Source organism: Marmota marmota, unplaced genomic scaffold (assembly GCF_001458135.2).
Source record: "Marmota marmota marmota unplaced genomic scaffold, marMar, whole genome shotgun sequence".
NCBI classification, from domain to species: domain Eukaryota; kingdom Metazoa; phylum Chordata; class Mammalia; order Rodentia; family Sciuridae; genus Marmota; species Marmota marmota.
The window spans coordinates 16,742,372-16,766,556 of NW_026000229.1; the positions used below are offsets into that span (position 1 = coordinate 16,742,372).

General features: G+C 36.4%; 1 protein-coding gene across 2 annotated transcripts in view; it reads right to left on the reverse strand.

The window, feature by feature from the left end:
• The window catches only part of Znf609 (zinc finger protein 609), a 185,495-nt gene that overhangs the window by 86,675 nt on the left and 74,635 nt on the right, over positions 1-24,185 (reverse strand). The window lies entirely within an intron of this gene.

Consider the following 24,185-nt stretch of genomic DNA (forward strand, 5'->3'; position numbering starts at 1 on the left):
GAGATATGGCTCAGTGGTTAAGTGCCCCCGAGTTCAATACCTGGTACACCCCCTCCCCCCAGAAAAAGAAGTGGGGGAGGAGGAGAAGGAAGAGGAGACAAGTAAAAGATTTGAAAGTGGTTGCCTCTGAGTGAGGAGGGATGACATGCTACTGTTCTATTATAAACCAAATGTACTTTTAATTTTTTAAACAATGTATAGGGCAGGGGATGTAGCTCAGTGGTACAGTACTTGCCTATCATGCAAGAAACCCTGGGTTGAACCCCCTGAATTACAATCAAACTATACACAGACACTGCTTTAATAGGTAGTGCAAAGCAGTATGCTAAATTAAATATAATTTCATTAAACAACCTGCATGTAAAGCCCTTAGTCAACAGTCAGCTAACCCTTTTGGACAATCATCTAAATTAATCACTTCAAAATTATACATTGAGAGAACCACATAAAAATAAATAAATCAAAGGTGCCCATCTACAACTAATAAGGAAGGAAGGAGGGAGAGAGGGAGGAAGAAAGAAAGAAAGAGAGAGAGAGAGAATTTTTCAGCAGACACAACATCTTTATTTGTATGTGGTGGTGAGGATCGAACCCAGCATCGCGTGCATGCCAGGCGAGCAGACTACGTTTGAGCCACATCCCCAGCCCAAGGCAAGCTTATTTTTAATCAGATTAAAAAAAAAAAAAAAACAAACAAACAAACAAAAAAAACTTTTACATAAACATTTTCTTCTGTTACTGAGAATATGGTTCTGATATTTTTTGATGGTTGCATAAATGATCTGATACAAAATCTAACTTGTATCCTATAGTCAGAATTTTATATTGACTGCATGGGGGGGCATTCTGTACTTTGCAAAATGCTTCCAATTACTTTCTTGTTATGAACTCCTACATGTGGAATCATTGTCAAAAAATGTATAAACATTTCAATACACATTTTTAAATTGTCTTCTAGTAATATTGTAGCAACTAACTTTTCCAATAACAATAAATGTCTCATCCCTTGATTACATGGACAGTATTTTTAAAAACAGCTTTACTGAGGTACAACTGACAAACAATAAACCCCACAAACTTAAAATACTCAATCTAGCAAATTTGACAATGATATATAACAGTAGAAAGCCATCATCATAATCAAGAGAGTAAATAGTCATGTTTACACACAATGAAGTTTCCTTATGCCTTGTAATCTTTTCTTTCTGATCCTCAGCCCTTCCAGATCTTCCTGAGAATCTTCCCCACCCCTCTCAAGGCAAACACTGATCTGCTTCTTATCATTATAGTTAGTTTGCATTTTATAGAATTTTATAAAAATGAAACCATACAAAGCTCAGTGGCATAGTGCTTGCCTGACATGTGTGAGGCACTGGGTTGGATCCTTAACACCATAAACAAACAAACAAACAAAGACATTCTGTCCATCTACAACTATGAAACAATTTAAAAAAATGAAACCATACAATGTGAACTCTTTTACTCAGAATTATTACTTTGTACTTTGAGATCCATTTATGTTGGTTGTAGTGATTCAATAAATTACCCATTTTTGTAAATGAGTAATAATTTATTGAACAAGTATACTAAAAATCTATTTGGATTGTTTCCAATTTGGGGCTATTATAAAGCTTCTATGAATATTTGTGTGCAAGACTTTACATGGAGAAATATTTTTATTTCTTTTGAGTTAATGCCTTGGAATAGAATGTATAGGTCAAATTCTATGTGAGTGCTTAATTTAAATTTTCTTAACTGATTTCCAAAGTGGTTTTACCTCATAAGAGAAATACAAATAAAAACCACAATGAGCAATGGGGCACATCTGTAATCCCAGTGATTCAGGAGGCTGAGGCCCTAAGAAACTTTGTGAGACCCTGTTTCAAAATAAAAACTAAAGGGTTGGGGATATGGCTCAGTGGTAAAGTACTCCTGGGTTCAATCCCTATTACAAAATAAAACAAAAAATCTCCAAAATACCAAAACCAAACCAAAAGGAGATTCAACTTCAAATTCACTAAGATGGCTATTATTAAAAAGGTGGACAATAGCTGGGTGTGGTGGCATATGCCTGTAATCCCAGTGGCCAGGAAGGCTAAAACAGGAGACAAGAGAATTGCAAATCTGAGGGCAGTCTTAGCAAATTAGCAAGGCTCTAAGTAATTTAGCAAGACCCTTTCTCAAAATAAAATAAATAAATAGATAAAAGGACCCCAGTGACTCTGGGGGCTGAGGCAAGAGGATTGTGAGTTCAAAGCTAGCCTCAGCAAAAGCAAGGTGCTAAGCAACTCGATGAGACCCTGTCTCAAATTAAATATAAAATAGGGCTGGGAGTGTGGCTCAGTGGCCTAATGGCCCTGATTTCAATCCCGGGTAAACACCCCCCACAAAAAGACTGGGGGTGTAGCTCAGTGACAAAGTGTCCCTGAGTTCAATCCTCAGCACCAAAACAATAACAACAAAAAGATGAATAATAACAAGTCTGGTTAAGAATGTGGCAAAACTGGAATGTCTGTACATTTCTCATGGGAATATAAAAAGGTACGGTTGCTTTGGCAAACAGTTTGGCACCTCCTCAAAAAAGCTAAACACAGAGTTACTAACAACTAGCAATTCCACTCCTAGGTATATATATATATATACCCAAGAGAATTAAAGATGCATGTCACTCAAAAACTTGAACATTCAGACCATCATTATTCATAATAAGCAAAAAGTTGAAACAAGTGATAAATGGATAAACAAAATGTGATACTGCCAGACAGCAGAATACTCAGCTATAAAAAGAAAGAAGGTACAGTTGTCCTTCCATTTCTGTGAGGGATTGGTTGCAGTCTCCACCCCTGCCAAATATCAAAATCCAAAGATTTTCAAGTCCCTTATATAAAGTGTCTTAGTATTTGCATATAACCTATGCACATCCTCCTATAAACTTTAAATAATCTCTAGGTTACTTATAATACTTAATACAATACCTTCATTTGCATGAATTCAGAATAGGACTTGTATGTGGCAAACTCAAGTTTTGTTTTTTGGAATTTGTGGGAGTGTTTATTATTTCTAAATATTTTGACCCTTGATTGGATGATGCCATGAAGGTAGAACCCATGGATATAATAGGCCAATTGTTAATGTGGATTAATCTTTTTTTCTTTTTAATGTTGTACTGGGTATTGAACCCAGGGTTTTGCATATGCTAGACAAGTGCTATGCCACTGAGCTACACTTAGAGCCTGTTTTCTTTAATTTTATTTTGAGATAGGGTCTTGCTGAGTGGTCCAGGCTGCCCTCTGACTTGTGATTCTTCTGCCTCAGCTTTCTGAGATTATAAGTATGTACCTCTGTGTCCAGCTAGATGAATCTCATAAATACTATGTTAAGTGAAAGAAGCCAGGCACATAGGCCATACATTTAATGATTCCATTTACATAATCCATAGATTCAAGAGGTATAATACACTGGTTGCAGTGGTAAATGCCTATAATTCCAGCAACTTGGGAGGCTGAGGCAGAAGGATCACAATTTCAAGGCCAGCTTCAGCAAATTTAGTGAGGCCTTAAGCAACTTAGTCTGAGACCCTGTCTCAAAATAAAAAATAAGAAGGGATGGGGATGTGGCTCAGTGGTAAAGTACCCTTGGGTCAATTCCCACTAAGGGGGCGGAGGGAATCTGTCTTATTTTTTCTTCCATAGATTCAAAAGGAAAAAGGAATAAATAAGGAAGAAATGCTGAAAGAGCGCTAAATTGAAAGGCAGCAGTGTTGGGCTGGGGATGTGGCTCAAGCGGTAGCGTGCTCGCCTGGCATGCGAGCCAGCATGGATCCTCAGCACCATATACAAACAAAGATGTTGTGTCCGCCGAAAACTAAAAAAAATAAATAAATATTAAAAAATTCTCTCTATTTAAAAAAAAAAAAGAAAAAGAAAAAAAGAAAGAAAGGCAGCAGTGCTGACATTTAATTCAAGTTCTGCTACCAAGTGACTAAATGGTAGCCTTCCTCATAGAGAGAGAATTTATTTAGTTCCACAGGTTAGTTCCATATCCTCTCTGATCCACAGCTATAGGTTATTGTAATTATTCCCAACTGGTCAAGTTGACAATAACCTCTTATCTTTCTAATCCAACTACCATAAAAGCCAGAATTATAGTCCTAAAAAAGTTCTATCTATAGTTTACATAATTGTTCTTATAAATCAGTAAGAAAAGCAAAGGTGATTAATTCAGTAGAAAAATGAGAAAAAGAAATGAACAAGCGATACACAAAATATATACAAATAACCAATACATATACATTTAATATAATATTCAGGGCTGGAGCTGTGGCTCATGTAGAGCCCTTGTCTAGCATGTGTGAGGCATTGGGTTCAGTCCTCAGCACTCATAAAAATAAATAAGATAAAGGAATTGTGTCCTTCTATAACTAAGAAAAAGAATTTTTAAAAAATCGGCTGCACTAATAATTAGCAAGGTACAAATTAAAACAGCATAACATCCCTTCCAATAAATAAGCATAACTGTAAAGAATGATAAATACCCAGTTTTGATAAGGACGTGGAGAAACAGAAACTTCTGTTACAATTTTTGTGTATGTGCATGTGGTTCTGGGGATTGAACTCAGGGAGGCTCTACCACTGAATTATATACCTACTAGTTCTTTTTATTTTTATATTGAGACAGGGTTTCACTACATTACCCAGGTTGCCCTTGAACTTGAGATCCTCTTGCCTCATCTCCTGAGTTGCTGGGACAACCAGTGTGTGCCACCTAGTTTGGTTTGGGTATTAAAATCTTATTTACCTTTTGCCTTTAAGATGCAATCCAAACTCCCACATAGGATTGAAAGCCTTTCACAATATGGCCTTGGCTTATCTTTCCTTTCTCTACTTACCCTGAGTGCTTTACCATACGTCAAAAAGAAAAAGCCTGGACCCATCATGTATATTTTACCTCCCAGCAATTAGAAATACGCTATTCTCACTGCCTAAAATAGTCCTATTTCCCTTAGTCTCTTCAATACAAACACAGTATTTCTTTTCATGACATAACTCAAATTACCCTTTCATGATGTCCCTGAATTTATTTGTTCCTCTCATTTGTATTATCATAGCAGTTGTTTAAAACTCAAGATCCTTAACACTCTTCCACTTTAATGCTTTTAGATAATTGTCTTCCTAAATTACTGAGAGGGAGGTCCTTGAGACTAGTCTTATTTATTTTGTTAGCCCTGAACACATAGTTGGGGCCCCATAAAAACTGAATTGGTAACATTTTACCTAGAAATTAAAGCTAACAGCAAGGTTGTTTTATTTCTTTTTCTTTTTTATTTATTTATTTTTTAGTTATAGGTGGGCACAATATCTTTATTTTATTTTTATGTGGTGCTGAGGATCTAACCCAGTGCCTCAGGCATGCTAGGCGAACGCTCTACCACTGAGCCACAACCCAGCCCCAAGGCTGTTTTATTTTTTAAAGTTACAAAGACTAGTATTATTTTTCTCTGGTGTGGGGGATTGACCCAGTAGTATTGTAGCTTTGAACTACATCCTCAACCCTATTTATTTTATTTTGGGACATGGTCTCACTAAGTTGCCAAGGTTGACCTTGAACTTTCCATCCTTTTGCCAAGTAGCTGGGATTACAGGCATGTGCCACTGTGCCTGGCTAAGACCTCTATCTTTCTTTCACATTTTAATACATTTATTATGCAATGACATTATTTCTTACAAAAATGTGTACTTTTTTTTTGTTTTAAGACCTCTATTTAATATTATCTTAAAATCATACTTTTCAACACATCATCATCCAAAAACCCAAACATAAAAACATGGTCTGGTAATCTGGGTTTTATTACTAATCACTTATAAGATAAAAAAAAGCCAAGCACTGTTTTTACCAATACAATGGCCTCTGTAGGTTAATTTTAAGTAAAAATAAGGTCAGTGTAGAGGCACATTTTTGTAATCCCAACTACACAGGAGGCTGAGGCAGAAGGATCCCAAGTTTGAAGCAGCCTCTGCATTGTAGCAAGACCATGTCAACATAAAAATAAAAAGGATTAGGGATGTAGCTCAGTGGTAAGGCACCCTTGGATTCAATACCTAGTATCGAAAAAAAATTTTTTTCATTTAAAATAAAAAGAATAGAAAATAATGCTATTAGACAAAAGCAGCTGTACACAAGGCAGTTGACTCCATGTTAACAGACTGAAATCATTTAGGGAAAGATTATTTATCCCACGAAAACTGGTAAATACTAAAAATAAACCTGTCCCTTCCACCAACCCAATTAAACATTTACCAGCATACCATTGGACAAAATTGTTATTTATTCTAATAGAGGACAGCACTGCAACTAGATCATCAGCAAAAAGTAATAGTTCAAGTCTTCTTTCTTTAGAAACTTCTTTAAGAAGCTTTCCTAATTTAAACTTCATAGTACATTAAGTTTCCCTATTTTACAAATCCTAAATCACTTGTTTCTAGGTAAAATAGTTTTACTTTTAGTTGCCTAATTCATTTAATAAACATTTACTGAATGTCTATATAATATGTAGCACTGCCCACATTGATGATTTTTCATTCACCCATTTTCTTTTTTCCTTTACTATCAGAGCTTCTTGCAAGCAGGAGTAAGTTTGCAATGAATACATTATAACGAAGTAGCAGACATTATAATTGACTCCCAACATCCACTTCATCAGGGATTATCAGTCTAAGAAAATCACTAAAAGCCTGTTCTTATTGGTGACTAGTTTTGGTCCTTTGCTGGGCACAGTGATGCACCCTTGTGATCCCAGTTGATTCAGGAGAGTGAGCCAGGAGGACTGCCAATTCAAGGCTAACCAAAGTGAGATCCTGTCTCAAAAATAAAAAGAGCTGAGGATGTGGATAAGTGGTTAAGTGCCCTGGGTTCAATTGCTGGTACCAAACAAACAACAAAAAAAGTGTCTTGTGATTTAGTTATGGTCAATGGGAAATAAAAGTCAATGAGAATAAAAGCCCATTGGGAGCTTCTGTGAAAGGATTTCTAACCCCTGTTACCTTCATGTGGTACTTGGATGAAAAGCTTAGAAAAACTGTTGTCACTGCATTATCCAGAACAAACAAAACAAGAAACCTACCTCTGAAACTTCCTGCTACATGAGCAATAAAGTTACTAAGCCATCTTAAAACAAGCTTTCTGTTACTTGCAGCCCAAAGCACAAAAATAGATTAATCTGAGAAATGGATATATGTACTGAACATGGATTCTCAACACAATATAATTACCTGTTTAGGAGTAGCTGAAGCTAGATGTGGTGATGTATGCCTATAATCTTCGTTTCTTGGAAGGCTAAGGCAGGAGGATCTAAAGTTCATGGCCAGCCTCAGCTACTTAATGAGACCCTGTCTCATAATAAAAATCAAAAGGGCTAGGGACATAGTTCAGTGGTAAAATCCCCAGTATCAAAAAAGAAAGAAGAAGAAGAAAAAAAAAATAATAACTGAAGCTAGATGCAATAACACATACCTGTAACCCCAGCTACTTGGGAGTTGGAAGCAGAAGGATCACAAGAAGTTCAAGGCCAGTCTGGGCAACTTAAGGAGACTGTCTCAAGACTTAAAAAAAAAAAAAAAAAAGTGTGGGGGTGGGGGTGTTGGGAGGAATGTAGCTCAGTGGTAAAGTGGTTGCACCAGTTTGGAAGATAATGATTTACTTTTTCTTCTTCCGTATATTATACTTGTATTTTTTCTATCTCTAGAAAATCTACAGTTTATATGAGCTGGGATTGTGGCTCAGCAGTAGAGTGCTCACCTAGCACTAGGTTCGATCCTCAGCACCACATAAAAATAAATAAAATAAAGGTATTGTGTCCAACTACAACCAAAAAATAAATATTTTAAAAAAATATAGAGATACTGATATGTACTGAACATAAATCTGATGAAGGATGAACTGACATAGTTAACTGAGAAGCACATGACTAGAGAAGCTCTATCAGAATTTGTAAAATATCTAAGCTAAAAATCACTTTTAATGTTTAAAGAGCTGTGTATGGTGGTATACACCTGTAATCTGAGTGAACGTGGGAGACTGAGGCAGCAAGAGGATGGCAAGTTTAAGGCCAGACCATGCACTCTAATGAGACCCTGTTTCAAAATAAAAATAAGGTTGGGGATGTAGCTCAGTGGCAAAGCATCTCCAGTACTGGAGTGTGGAGTGGGGGAGAGAGAAGAAAGTCAACTAAACAAGAAGTAGGCATTAAATAAATGGCAGTTATTAATGACAAACACTACTTCTGTATCAGCAAGTTCCAATACATATGAAGTAGATAAATTTGAACAAAAACCAAGGGTTTTAGTTTTTCAAGATAGCTATTCCTAAGTAGTTTTTATTTCTACTAATTTCTCAAATATATCAAGTAATTCTTTTTAAATTTATATGTTCTCAGTTGGGTAAAACCCAGCTTGGCTGGAATGTAGATTCAGCTCCAAATCTTGGCAAAGTTCAAGTAGCTCTGCCTTTAAGTTATTTTTTAATTTTAATTTTTGGTAAATATAGTCCTATACATACTATATGGCCCAGGATCCTATTAATTTACACAATTAACAACACACAAGAACCCTGAATAAAAATGGGATTCAGAATCAAGAAAAAGTAAAGCCGGGCATGGTGATACATGCCTGTAATCCCAGTGACTTGGGAGGCTGATGCAGGAGGATCACAAGTTTAGAGGCCGCCTTAAGCAACTTAGTGAGGCCCTAAGCAACTTAGTGAGACCCTGTCTGGGGTGGGGGGAGGAGGGGGGCTTAGGGATGTGGCTGTGGTTAAGAACCTCTAGGTTTAATCCCTGGTATCACAAAATAAATAAAATAAAATAAAAATAAATCTACCTTCCTGAGAAAACAAAAGTTCCCTAGCAGTGTCCAAAAGATTTACTTGCAGTGCATGCCTGTAATTCCAGTGATTCAGGAGACTGAGGAAGGAGAACTGCAAGTTCGAGGGAACTTGGGCAATTTAGCAAGACCCTGTCTCAAAATAAAAAAATAGAAAGTGATGGGGATATAGCTCATTGGTAGATAATGCTTGGTTTCAATCTCTAGTACCATTAAAAAGAAGGAAAGAAAAGAAAGAAGAAACAAATAAAGAAAGGTGGACAGATACTCATGCTATTATTGCCTATAGGCAACCTCTACATCTCTTATTCACTCTCCACACTCCAACCTATAGAGGTCAATGTTCAAATCACTGGTGTTCAAAGGAGAATCTTTCCTTTTTTTCTCTTAATGAGAAATGTGTAAGTAGAGGATATTCTACCCTTTCCCTTAGTTCCCTAAGGTCTTATTACTCACCATTGCCTGATGAGATACTCAAAACGAATCCAGATTCTTAAACAGAATAGTTTTAGGAATAAATAGGAAAAAAGAATAACAAATTTAAACTGAGGTCTGGAGAAATAAGATTATGATCATAAATCTACTTAAAGGTATCTAAAACATTAATAAGCATTTGAAGGATTAATGTAGACTGTATAACATGTGCCCTTGATTATTCTTTTTTCTTTTTGGTACTGGGGATTGAACCCAAGGGTGCTTCACCACTGAACTACATTACCAGTCCTATTTAACTTTTATTTTGGGATGGGGTCTCACTAAGTTGTTTAGAGCCTCACTAAATTGCCGAGGCTGGCTTTTAACTCAAGATCCTCCTACTTTAGCCTTCAAAGTGAGTGGGATTACATGTGTGCACCACTGTACCCAGCTAGCTTCAATTAAAAAAAAAATATATACATATATACATATACATATTTTAGTTGTAGTTGACACAATACCTTTATTTTATTTATTTATTTTTTATGTGGTGCTTAGGATCAAACCCAGGGCCTCTACTGCTGAGCCACAACCCCAGCCCCTAGCCTCAACTTTGATAAGAATTGTATTTAACTGCAACAACAAATTTGATTACTAATACTATTAAAAACTAAAACAAACAAACAAACAAACAACAACAACAAAATCAAGGGAAATAAAACAATTACTTAAAAATAATTATCCTGACCTGGGCATGGTAGCACACACCCATAATCCCTGCAACTTGGGAGGCTGAGGCAGGAGGATTGATCATAAATTCAAAGGAAGATTCAGCAATTTAGAGAGGCCCTAAGCAACTTGACTCCACCTCAAAACAAAAAATAAAAAGGATTGGGGTATGTGCCACTGCATCTGGCTGGCCTCAACTTCAATAAGAACTATATTTAACTGCAACAGCAAATCTGGTTCAGTGGTTAAGCATCCCTAGGTTCAATCACTGGTATCAAAATAATAAAAAATAAAAAATACTTATTCTATCCTGTTAAGCAAGGAACATGCCTAATGTTTAAAATGCCTAAATCTTCATTTTATTGATTGTAAAACACATATTATACCACCAATAGAGAATATTAGTAATAGGAAAAACAAGGTATAGTGTATATGGAAACTCTATATATTATGTTCTCAGATTTTCTGTAACTCTAAAAAACAAACAGTCTATTAAAAAGAAAAAAAATAGTAAGGATCCCTCTCCCCAAGCCAGAATGGGATTTGATCAAGTTAGGGTGAATGAGGACATTTAATAAATTTGAGTTCACAAAGAAAAAAGCCACATATTCTCTTACCTTAGGAAAAATTTGGAACCTATCAAATATAACATATATCAGGCATATAACTAACAGTTGTCTAACCACAAATGGTTGTGGTTAGATCAGCTGTCTAACCACAAAGTCACTTGAGTCTCATAGTAACTATATATCTTTGCATATCAGAATCAAGCATCTGAACATCTGGTCTTGCCAAAACCATGAATGATCTGACAAGAGAATTGTGGGGGAGATAGCTTCAAGTTAAAAATTATAATTTCTTTTTCTTTTTGTACTGGGAATTGATCCCAGAGGTGTTTGGCCACTGAGCTACATCCCTAGTCCTTTTAATATTTTATTAAAAGGGTCTTGTTATAATTCTTCTGCCTCAGCTTCTAGAGTCTCTAGGATTACAGCTGTCCCTGAACAGGGCTTCAGATTATAACTTCACTAGATCAGAGCTTTCCTTGAACGTAAAAACTAATAATAACCTTAGGAACCTATCACACCCTAAAAGAAAATTACTTACCAGAAAAATCAAATCAATAATTGAGTCTTAGCTAAATGCAAGGAGTTATCCCTAGGTCAGAATTATTCAAAGTGTAGTCTTCATACTAGCAGCATCAGCACTTCCTGAGTACTTAAGTGCTGTAATCCAGCCCTCTTAAACATATCTAGATTGTTTTCCAGAAACTCCTAGATTTGGTTTTGAGTCTAGCACTTTCAGGTTGCCTTTTCCTTCATGTTCTTTCCTAGCACTTTCTATATCACCAACAAAAGCAATTCAACAGGATTCATTTTTATATACTGTGCTACCAAATATAAGCCTCATTAATGAACAACACAAGGGACTAGGGCTTGGCTTGGTAAAATGATTAGCGTGTCAGGAGAAATTCAACTCTGCAAGCTGCTGCTTTTAGAAAAATTCATTAAACTGCAGCCACAAGTCCCTTTCTTTGCTTGAAAATCAGATGTTCACCCATCCCTAGCAGTAAGATGAAGACCTTAGAGAGAGGGCCCTGACAGCAAACCACAGAGGCTGCAGACACATCTTGTTTTAATTGCATCAGCAACTGCTAAGCAATTAATGAGAGGGAGAAAGAGGGAGCATCAGGGCAAAGAGAAAAGGAACTTGTGCAACCATGTGGAAATACTTCATCCTCACCCCAATGAGAGCAGGTTATTTATGGTAGCTGCACAACACATCAAATCCTTGCATCTGAACTCCCAGGCCACTTCCCAGGCAGCAATAAAGCTACAAAGTCTAGATTTCCTCTTGCTTACAGTTTTATATCTCCCATATTCTTCCCTGAAGACACCAACAAAGGTGAGGGAGGGAAAAAGGCAACAGATCAAGTGGGTGATTTAGTTATTAAGTTCCTTGAGCAGATTCTATGTTTTGCACAATACTGGAATATGAGGATCACTAAATACTAAGAGCAATGATTCATCAGAAGCATGTACAAAATAGGCTAAGGGCATGGTGGGATGGAACTCCATCAATAAATCCCTTTTTCTAATTTTTTCTTTTTTTTGGGCAATTTTTATCTTACTGCTTTTCTCTTCTGTTTGAAAAAGGCAGTAAGATAAAAATTGCCAAACAAACAAACAAACAAAAAAAACAAAAACAAAAAAACAACTCAAAACAAACAAAAAACCTGAAAAAGTGAATTCTCAAGTGCCCCCAAGACCCCGAAAAATCAGCTTGAAAAAGAAAGAAAAGCAATGGTAATTTAATGCCAAGATTCCAGCTGTCATCTCCTTAGTAAATAGGAAACCTTAACTTATACCAGTGAAGGTTTATGGTTTTGGGGGGATGAAGGGTGAGGGTAAGAGTTGATGAGAATCAGAGAATTGTGATTATTTCATAGAAGAAGATACTAAGCAGAATAATATTCAGGTTCTCTCAGTTTCTTCCTTACTCATCATTCACTTCAATCACAAGAACCAGAGGCCCTAGGTTTTTTATAATAATCTGGTTTAAAAAGTATCATTTTATGTATAGTTCATCCTCAAGTCCGTAGCTCAATTCTTGAAAGAATGCGGTAAGTTGATATATGCAGGCAAAATGAAATACGAAATAGACAAAGATGAAGTAGGTAAGAGGTGCCCAAAAGTATACACCAATTTGGTCTATGACATACTCTAATGCAGAATTATTTGCACCACTTATTAAAAATATGGACAATGATTCAATGAGAAGTATTCCATGGAACTTCCCACTAGAGTGTAGCTATTTAGGGAGAGAAAAACTGAATTCCTTGGAAGTCCCTACCAGATCTGGTTTCTGCTTATCTTTTTGTCTCAGAACCCCTCTTTCCTCTCTCTATTCTGCCATTCCACAAATACTTAGTGCTTGATATATGCTGGCACTGTTCTAGGTACTATGGATGCACTCAGAGCTGCCATGAAATTGTTATTCAATTATTTTTGTAAAATTGTTTAGGAGGCAATAGGAGACTAAAAATCCAAGTCATGTTTTCCTACCTAAACTGCATGTCCTGATGTGGGGCCAAAACCTTTAGGAAAGACTTTTTGTTAATTTGCAGAAAGAAGTTCCATGGCTCCAAGAGATACTCTAGCTAATGAACAAAAACAGACAGAAATGCCTGTCCTCATGGAGTTTGTACTGTATTATAGGATAAAAATATATGAATACATTTCATTTATATAAACATATAAATGAAATAACTACATGGTATGGTATAAAATAAATTATATCAGATGCTTACAGTTAGGGAGAAAAACAAATCAGAAAACTTGAGTAGGTGTGTAATTTTATTTTATTTTATTTATTTTTTAAATATTTATTTTTTGGAAGTAGTTGGACACTATACCTTTAATTTATTTATTTTTATGTGGTGCTGATGATCGAACCCAGGGCCTCACATGTGCTAGAGGAGCACTCCACCACTGAGCCACAACCCCATCCCCAGGTGTGTAATTTTAAACAGAGTATTCATGGAAGGCTTCACATAGGTGGTGATATTTCTATGTTTATTTATTTATTTATTTATTTATTTTTTAAAGAGCGAGTGAGAGAGGGAGAGAGACAGAGAGAGAATTTTTTTTTAATATTTATTTTTTTAGTTATCGGCGGACACAACATCTTTGTTTTGTATGTGGTGCTGAGGATCAAACCCGGGCAGCACGCATGCCAGGCGAGTGTGCTACCGCTTGAGCCACATCCCCAGCCCTATATATTTCTATGTTTAAAACTACATTTACAGGGCTGGGGTTGTAGCTCAGTGGTAGAGTGCTTGCCTCACATGCATGAGGCACTGGGTTGGATTCTCAGCAACACATGAAAATAAATAAACAAAATAAGATATTTGTCCAGTTACAATTAAAAAAAATTAAAGAGAAAACTATGTTAAAAAATAATTTTCTCTTCAGGCCTTTGTACTTGCTGTACTCTCTGCCTAGAACTCCTCCTCCAACCCTGTCTAATTTTTATATCACTGTTTTTTTTTTTGTTTAAATCTTTCAGGTCCAGCCTAATTTCATTTTCTCAAAGGGTTATTCCCAGCACCTCTTAGTAAAATAGCTACCAATATCCCTAGATATTCTTAACCAAATGAAAGAATCACATATAACTAAAAATGTTCTATTATTTCCTGGCTTAACCAATTGAAATGAATAATAATAGTGGCTAATTTTAAAGATTGCTGTGAAGATTTATTACAAAAACCTTTCAATAATGTAACAGTAAAATGATAATATTATCATTTTATGGTGAGAGCTACTTATATAGCATTATTCTATGTGTTCTACATTAACACATTTAATTTACTCATTGAATACATTCAAATTGCTTAGTACTATAATTAACACAGTAAATAAATGTTTGCTGCCATTCTCATTACTATAACTGGTGGCAGCATTATCTATTCTGAGGTACCAGCACTCTGATGAACGTTCTGTTCCACTGAAGTATCTATGCCTAAAAGTTCCTTATTTTCCCCTCTTCCATTAACACTCTAAAGAAGAAATTTATGATTAACCTTAGTACTCTGTGTAAAGTATCTCTCATTCTTCACATCAGCATGTACTTTAAAAAAAGATATGACTGTCTATATGGATCATGTGTGTTAAAGGTCCACTAAAGGGCAAGTAATTCAATAAAGCAGTGCAAAACTGGTAGTAAAAATCCCTAGATTAAGAGAACATGAAAAATGTCACAGAACATTTGAGATTCTCCACATTAATTCCTCTTTTATACATTAAAAAGAATTATGTATAAAGAAGAAAAAAGAAAGACTGTTACACAGATTTAAAACAATTCCTATTAAAATCCCAATAACATTCTTCATAGAACTCAAAAAAGCAATCATGAAATTCATTTGGAAAAATAAGAGACCCAGAATAGCCAAAGCAATCCTTAGCAAGAAAAATAAAGCAGGAAGCATCACAATATCAGACCTTAAACTACACTACAGAGCAATAATAACAAAAATGGCTTGGTATCAGCACCAAAATAGACATGTAGACCGATGGTACAGTATAGAAGACACAGAGACCAACACACATAAATATAGTTATCTCATACTAGACAAAGGCACCAAAAAAATACATTGGAGAAAGGATAGCCTCTTCAACAAATGGTGCTGGGAAAACTGGAAATCCATATGTATGAAAATGAAATTAAGGGGCTGGGGCTGAGGCTGGGGCTCAGCAGTAGTGCACTTGTATGACATGTGTGAGGCACTGGGTTCAATTCTAAGCACCACATATAAATAAATAAAGGTCTATCAACAACTAAAAAAATATATATATATATATTTAAAACAAATGAAATTAAATCTCTAACTCTCACCATGCACAAAACTCAACTCAAAGACCTAGGATTTAGACCAGAGACCCTACATCCATTAGAAGAAAAAGTAGGCTCAAATCTTCATCATGTCAGATTAGGCCCTGACTTCCTTAACAAGACTCCTAAAGCACAAGAAATACAATCAAGAATGAATGAATGGGATGGACTCAAACTACAAAGCTTCTTCTCAGCTAAAGAAACAATTAATGAGGTGAACAGAGAGTCTACACTCTGGGAGCAAAATTTTTGCCACATGCACATCAGATAGAGCACGAATCTCCAGGATATATAAAGAACTCAAAAAACTTAATACCAAAAGCAAACAACCCAATCAATAAATGGGCTAAGGAACTGAACAGACATTTCTCAGAAGAAGATATACAAATGATCAACAAATATATGAAAAAATGTTCAACATCTTTAGTATTTAGAGAACTGCAAATCAAAACTACTCTTAAGATCTCATCTTGGGCTGGGGTTGTGGATCAGTGGTAGAATGCTTGCCTAGCACGTGTGAGGCATTGGGCTGGATCCTCAGCACCACAGATAGACAGATAGATAAATAAATAAATAAGGAAAGAAAGAGAGAGAGAAAGAAAGAAAGGTATTCTGTCCATCTACAACTAAAAAAAAAAAAAAAGATTTCATCTCACTCCTGTCAGAATGGCAATCATCAAGAATACAGGAAACAATAAGTGTTGGAGAGGATGTGGGGGGGAAAGGTACATTCATATTGCTGGTGGGACTGCAAATTGTACAACCACTTTGGAAAGCAGTGTGGAGATTCCTCAGAAAACTTGGAATAGAACCACCATTTGACCTAGCTATCCGACTCCTCCATCTATAACCAAAGGATTTAAAATCAGCATACTATATTGATATAGCCACATCAATGTTTGTTTGTTTATTTATGTATGTATTTATGTATGTATGTATTTATTAATTACAGATGGACACAACACAATGCCTTTATTTTTATGTGGTGCTGAGGATCGAACACGGGTTCCGCCCGTGCCAGGCAAGTGCTCTACTGCTGAGCCACAATCCCAGCCCCACATCAAAGTTTTTAGTAGCTGAATTCACAATAGCTAAACTGTGGAATCAAGCTAGATGCCCATCAACAGATGAATGGATAAAGAAACTGAGGTATATATACATAATGGAATATTATTCAACATTAAAGAAGAATAAAATTATGGCATTTGCAGGTAAATAGATGGAGTTGGAGAATATTATACTAAGCAAAGTAAGCCAATCTCCAAAAAACTAAAGGCCGAACCTTTTCTCTGATAGTGGATGCTAATTTATGATGGGGGTGGGCATGGGAAGAATGGAGGAACCTTGGATTGGGTAAAGGGGAGAGTGGGGAGGGGTTATGAGGTAGGAAAGATGGTGGAATGAGATGGACGACATTACCCTAGGTAGACGTATAATTGCACGTGTACAACTAGAGAACTGAAATGCTGCACTCCATTTGTGTACCATGAATTGAAATGCATCCTGCTGTCATATATGACTAAGTAGAACAAACAAAAAATAAATAAATTTAAAAAAAAATAAGACCTGGGGGAAAAAAAGATTAAATACAGAACAACACATCAGTTTAGGATTAGCAATATGATTTCATTCCTAACTATAGCAAGATCACTGCTGTAGTTTGAATATGCTCCCCAAATTTCATTTGTAAGAAATTTGGTCCCAAATACAGCAGAGGTGGAACCTTTGGGAAGTTCTTTTGGGTCAAGAGAGCTTTCCCTTCATGAGCAGATTAATTATGTATGGATTAATAGATTGATGAGCTATTATGGGAGTAGTTTTATTATAAAATAGAGTTCTCTGAGGCAAGTTATTTTCTGTTTCACCATATAATGCCCTACACTACTTCAAGATTCTGCAGAGCTCTACCAGCAGGCAGGCCTTTACCAGATCTAGCCTACTGACATTGGACCTACTAGTCTCCAGAACTGTGAGCTGATTTTATAAAAAATAAATTAATTCTTTATGAATTACCCAATCTGTGGCATAAATATAGCAATAGAGAACAGACTAAGACAATGGGTTTACTAATAGTTTTAAATAAGAGGGAAGAGAAGGGAAAGAACAGTTTGAATTATTAATTATTAAGGCTTAATATTCATGATTTATAATGAATAAGTACAATAATTAATGTATGAGTAGATGTCTTTTTATGGAAGCTATTTAATCATAAAAACTACTTGGTCCGGTGCTTGGCACATAACAAGTTCTCAAAATTTGTTGAATTAATATACAAAACTGAATGAACGAACTAATTTGATGTGTTTGTGTGTGTATGTGTGTTGTGTGTGTTTTTTGGTACTAGGGATTGAATCCAGGGACATATAACCACTAAGCCACATCCTCAGCCCTTTTATTTTTTGAGACAGGGTCTCACTACGTTGCTTAAGGCCTTGCTAAGTTACCGAGGCTGGACTTGAACTTGTAATCTTCTTGCCTCAGCCTCTCAAGTTGTTGGGATTACAGGTGTGCACCACTGTGCCTGGCTTGATGTGCATTTTCTTCCCCCAGTAGATCATTCTGACAAAAGAGAACTTTGTCAGCATGTAAATGAACCTCTTGGAGTTTGGCCCTATAAAAAATAAACAGTCCAGATATACCATATTAAAAAATGCTAACTAATCTAGAAGGTAAATGCTACAGTTTGAGTATGGCTTGTCCCCACCAACACAAAGCTTAATTCCTCAATGTAGTAGTGCTATGAGATGGGAGTTATGTGGATCATGGGGGCAAAAACCTCTTGAGTAGATTAATGCCATTTCACAAAAGCGAATGAGTTCTCATTCTCAAAGAATTAGATTAGTTACTGAGAGAATGGGTTATTATCTGGCTTTTCCCAGGTGTAGCCAGCCTGATCTTAGACTTCCAGCTTTCACCTAAATAAATGTCTTTCCTTGTATAAATTACCCAGTCCCAGGCATTCTGTTATAGCAACAGAAAATGGACTAAGATAGTTTATGACTATGGCTACTAAAACAAATTATCACAAACTTAGTAGCTTAAAACAATAAATTAATTCTCATAGGATGGAGGCCAAAAATCCAAAATCAGTTTCAATGGACTGAAATCAAGGGTCAAGAAGGCTCTCTGGAGGCTCTAGAAGAGCCTTGATTCTTCTAGTTTCTGGTGCCTACCAGCATTCTTTGGCTTGCGGCCTCATCATTCCATTCTTCAAAGCCAGGATCTTTCAACCTCTTTCTGCTCTATCTTCATATCACCTTCTCTTCTGTTTGTATTCATACATCCCTCTCCATTCCTCTGGGGAGGGGATCCATGTAAATGCATTTCGAGCATAGCTGAATACTTGAGGATAAACTTTGTTTCAAGATCCTTAACTTAATCACATTTGTGAAGACAGTTTTATAATATAAGGTAGTATTCACAGGCTTCAGAAATTAGGACAGGGGGATATCTGTTGGGAGTCCATTTCTTTACGCTACCAAGGCTGAATATAGAAAATGAAAAGGGAGTGGTAACTAATATCTAAAGGAGTTCTTAGCCAGCTGTGCAAGAGGCTAAGGCAGGAAGATCACAAGTTTTAGGACAGCCTCAGCAATTCAAGGAGACCCTGTCTCAAAAACAATAACAAAAGAGCTGGGGATGTAGCACAGTGGTAGAATATGTGCCCAGCATGCATGAGACCCTGGGCTCAGTCTCACCATGCATCCTCCCAAAAAAGTTCATAAAATAAGTTTTGAAGAAATATGATTTGCCTGAAAAGAAGGGAAAAAATGATTGAGACAAGTGAATGAGAGATAGAAAGAATGGCATATAGTAGAGTTAAAAAAGGGTAGATCTAGGCCAGGTGGAATGGCACACGCACATGCTTATAATTCCAGGTATCTGAGAGGTTGAGGAGAAGAATGCAAATTCAAGGACAGCCTGAGCAACTAAATGAGACTCTGTCTCAAAATGCAAAATAAAAAAGGGCTAGGGGTGTAGTTCAGTGGTAGAGCACCCTTGGATTCCATCTCCAGTGTGTGTATGTGTGTGGTGGGGGGAGAAGAATAAATATAGAGCAGTTTTGTAAATTATCAACAAAGTACCTATACCTTTTCCTAATAAAGGAACATGCACAGCATGCATATACTCTACCACTGAGCTACAACTCCAGCCCTTTTTTTATTGTTTCATTTTGAGACAGGGTCTCCCTAGCAGGAGGAAAAGGTGGAGGAGAATCTTTTTTTTTTTTTTAATATCTATTTATTTTAGTTTTAGGTGGACACAATATCTTCATTTTATTTATTTTTTAGTGGTGCTGAGGATCGAACCCAGTGCCTCATGCATACTAGGCGAGCGCTCTACCACTGAGCCACAACCACAGCCCTGGAGTAGAATCTTTGATTGATAAGAATGTGGCTTTTGAACAAGGTTACCAGGAATTGTTTTCCTTATATTCATTGCTTTGAGATATAAATCTACACTGAACTATCTCAAAATGCCTTTCATAGAAAATTTAAATGTTAAATATTAGTACAGAAAAGTATATAAATGGGATGAAGTATGGTTTAAACTGCTGAATATTAAGTAAGATTACCTGGATATTAATCCTGGCTACACAAATCACCAACAAGGGAAATATCTTAAATACCTGAAGCTCATGAACTTAGCAAGACCCTTGTTTCAAAATAAAAAGGGAGACTTGGGCTGTAGCTCAGTAGCAGAGTGCCTGCTTACTACTTGTATGCACCAAGTTTGATCCTTAGTACCACATAAACAAGTAAAATAAAGTCATGCTGTCCATTTATAACTACCAAAAAAATTAAAATAAATAAATAAATAAAAGGGCTGGAGATGTGGCTCAGTGGTAGAGCATCCTGGTTTAATCTGCAGTGCAGCAAAAGAAAAAAAGAAAGAATAAGTGCCAAAACAAATATCAAACACAATAATACGATAGGACCATCTGGGAGGTTACTTTAGATTAAGTGGTTGGGGGAAGCCACATTGAGGAGACAAATTTAAACTGAAACCTAAACTTAGCAAAGTCTAGTTTGTGTTCCAGAGGTGAGGGAAGAAGTGGAACAACAAACTAGTGAAAAAATTCCTAGGATACAAACAAGCTTTGTATGTCTGAGGAATAAAATGAAAGCTAGTGTGGATGGAGCAAAAAGTAATATGAGTGATAAAGATAATACCTGAAAGATAAGTCAGGTCATGTTAAAGCCGCAGAGAGGTTTAGGACTTAAAACTTATACTCAGCAAAGCTAGAATTTAACTCAACAAAAGCCTGACTTTCAAGTTCACAGTCTTTTTAGAACACCACAGTTAATATATCTTATTCATCATTATAGAACCTGGCTCAATGTTTTGTTTTTTTTTTTCTTAAAGAGAGAGAGAGGAGAGAGAGAGAGAGAATTTTTTAATATTTATTTTTCAGTTTTCAGCAGACACAACATCTTTATTTTACTTTTATGTGGTGCTGAGGATCGAACCCAGCGCCCCGCGCAGGCCAGGCGAGCACATTACTGCTTGAGCCACATTCCCAGCCCCAATGGCTAAATGTTTTAAATGTTGTAGATGTTCAGTAACTATTTTGTTCAGTATACATTTTTGAAAGAAAAGGAAAAAAGTCTTAAACATCTCAGTATACCAATATTGATTCCTGCTCTGATCAGAAAAATGTCAACTGTCTATGAAAACATGTACTCTCACTGAAGATTATTACTATCTCAATCTTGGTTGTACATAGGAATCATACGGAAAACTTTAAAATATATCGGGGTCCCTCTCCCCCAGAAATTCTGACTTACATGGTCTAGGATATAGGGGAATTGGGAGTTTTAAAAGCTCAAGTTTTTCTAATATGCAGCCCAAGTGGGGAACCACTTCATTAGAGGTCCCCAAGTTTAAAACCAGATCAACATTCAAACAATCTCATCAATTGTTTCTGGATTTCAAGTCTATGGCAAAATGACAAGGAAAAATAAAGCCTTGAGGAAGTAGGGCTATTAGAGTGAAGCACACTGAAATAAATGACTAAATAACACATCTTGTTATGTATGCTTGGATAACAAATATATATATATAAGTAAAACCAACATGAAAAACTCTTACAATTATTGAATCTAAATGGTAGATGATCAGTTCAGTCCTCTTAATTTTTTGGTATGTTTAAAATTGTTCATAATTTTTGCTGGGAGGAGGTAAATATCTTCTACAACATAAGTAGTCCATCATGTTTGGGAAGTTGTCTTCTTGGTAATTTTTTATGATGGAATGTCAGATTCTTTGAAGGAGTGCCAGTCTACACTATCCCTAATGAAAAGAGTATATAATAAAAGCTTGCCTTAACAATATTTTAAGAAGGCAGGTGTTGTGTGGCATGCCTGTAATCCCAGCAGCTTTGGAGGCTGAGGCAGGAGTATTGCAAATTCAAAGCCAGTCTCAGCAACTTAGTGAGGCCCTAAGCAACTTAACAAGACCCTGTCTCAAAAAAAAAAAAAAAAAAAGGGCTGGGGGTGTGGCACAGTGATTGAAAACCCATGGGTTCAATCCCTGGTATGTATAAATAAATAAATAAATAGTTTGAAAGAAGTTTATAAAAAATTCTCAACTCTATCCACTTCCTTGTTCCTTTTTAGCCTGTTAGTTCCTTATTATTGAATAATGGGTAAAACACATACACTCTTCAGAGTTTCTGGTGTTTCACTCTTTTTGGCAGTTAGATTTCCCAAAGCTTATCACCAAAGACTTCTGTGTGTTGCTAGCAGTTTAAGGCTGCCTGCCGTGAAATAGTCCTCACTTCTGAAAGACACTAAGAAATACCACCCATGACAGAAGATGATGACAGCCTCCTGCAGAACTGAGCTACATACTCTCTGGGTATAATACAATCTATCTCCACAGCAATCAAAAGCACTGAGCTGTAATTAGGGTTATTTAAGATAAAACTGGGGGGCCTGGGGTCATAGTTCAATGGTAGAGTGCTTGCCTAGTGCTTGCCTGGATTCAATTCTCGGCACCATATAAAAATAAACAAATAAAATTATATAATATATATCTGGGAAGTGGGAATACTGTCCCTACTAATTACTCTTTCTGCTAACAGATGATCACCTTCCAATTCTAAACCTTCCTCCATCTCTTAGATCTGTTGGCTTTACTCACATCTAATTTTAAACTGTGAATCAATTAAATAAATGACTTCAAATATGTTTGCCAAATCTGATTTTGGTAATGGTCCATTCTTCTCTCAATGTTTATAAACTTAAAGACAATATATTCATTTACTAAAATGCTTATGTAATTTGCTGGGAATTCTTGTCTAAGCAAATATGAAGGGTTGGGCTGGGGATGTTGTTCAATGGTAGAGCACTTGCCTAGCATGTGCAAGTCCCTGGGTAGCATGTCCTAGGACCATTGGGAAAAAAAAAAGGGTAAATATGGAACAGTTTCATAAATTATCAATAAAGTACTTAATTTAACCTATAAAGGAACATGTACATAATAAGGAAAACAAAATTAAGAATTTACGTCATTCTAGCCTTAAACTTAGGATCCTTCTGCCTCAGCTTCCCAAGTTGCTGGGGCTACAGGTGTGCACCACCACTAAAACCCCACTCTTATTTAATTAGCACTATTGGTTAAATTTGAGAAGTTTAATTATGTAGATTTACTCAGGCAAGAACTGCAAACGTCTATGGCTGTTATCACAGGGGTTATTAGTAACATATGAGCCAATGTGGGGGTCACATTAGTGCTTCTATCACATTAAATGATATAGGCAGTCAAGCATGGTGGTAAAATGGTCATCTTTGAAATCACACAGACATAGGTGATAAATCAATTTTTGCTTCTTTCTAGTTGTGTGATCTTGGGGATATAGATGTTTCTAAATCAAAGTTTCTTCAAATATGAAATGAGAACAATTACTGCCTACTTGTCAAGGTTGTAAGATTATCAAGATAAATTATTGCCTGGTATGGCTCACTTTGAAGGTTATTCAAGTACATGAGAACTATTATTACTAATTACAATGACTTTAAGTGAACATTACATTCATTTGGAGGCATTTATTTATTTATTTATTGTGCCAGGGATTGAACTCTGGGGTACTCAACCACTGAGCCATATCCCAGCCCTATTTTGTATTTTATTTAGAGACAGGGTCTCACTGAGTTGTTTAGTACCTTGCTGTTGCTGAGGCTGGTTTGAACTCATGATTCTCCTGTCTTAGCCTCCTGAGCCACTAGGATTACAGGCATGCACCACCGCACCCAGGTGGAGGCCAATATTTATGTAGAGAAGGGGATCTCAATGTGTTGCCCAGGGTGCTCAATGGATAAAGGTCCATCAACAATAAAAAATAAAAAAAATAAAAAAATAAAAAGGAGTAAGGAGTGTGCTAGGGCTGTCGCTCAGTGGCAGAGCAGTTGCCTACCCTATAAAAATAAACAAACAAAACCAAGGCATCCTGTCCATCTAGAACGACCTCCCCCACAAACAAACAAACAAACAAACAAATAAATAAATATTTTAAAATAATGGAATGAGAAGTGGAATAAAAACACGAGTGCTGAGAGACTAGGCGAGGTGGAATATGCCTATGATTCCAGCGGCTCAGGAAGCTAAGGCAGAAGGATCCCAAGTTCAAAGCCAGCCTTAGCAATTTAGCGAGGCCCTAAGCAACCCTGCAAGACCCTGTCTCAAAATAAGAAATAAAAGGGCCAGGGATGTGGCTCAGTGGCTAAGGACACCTGTGTTTAATCCCTAGCAAGTGTCCCTTAGGACACTTGT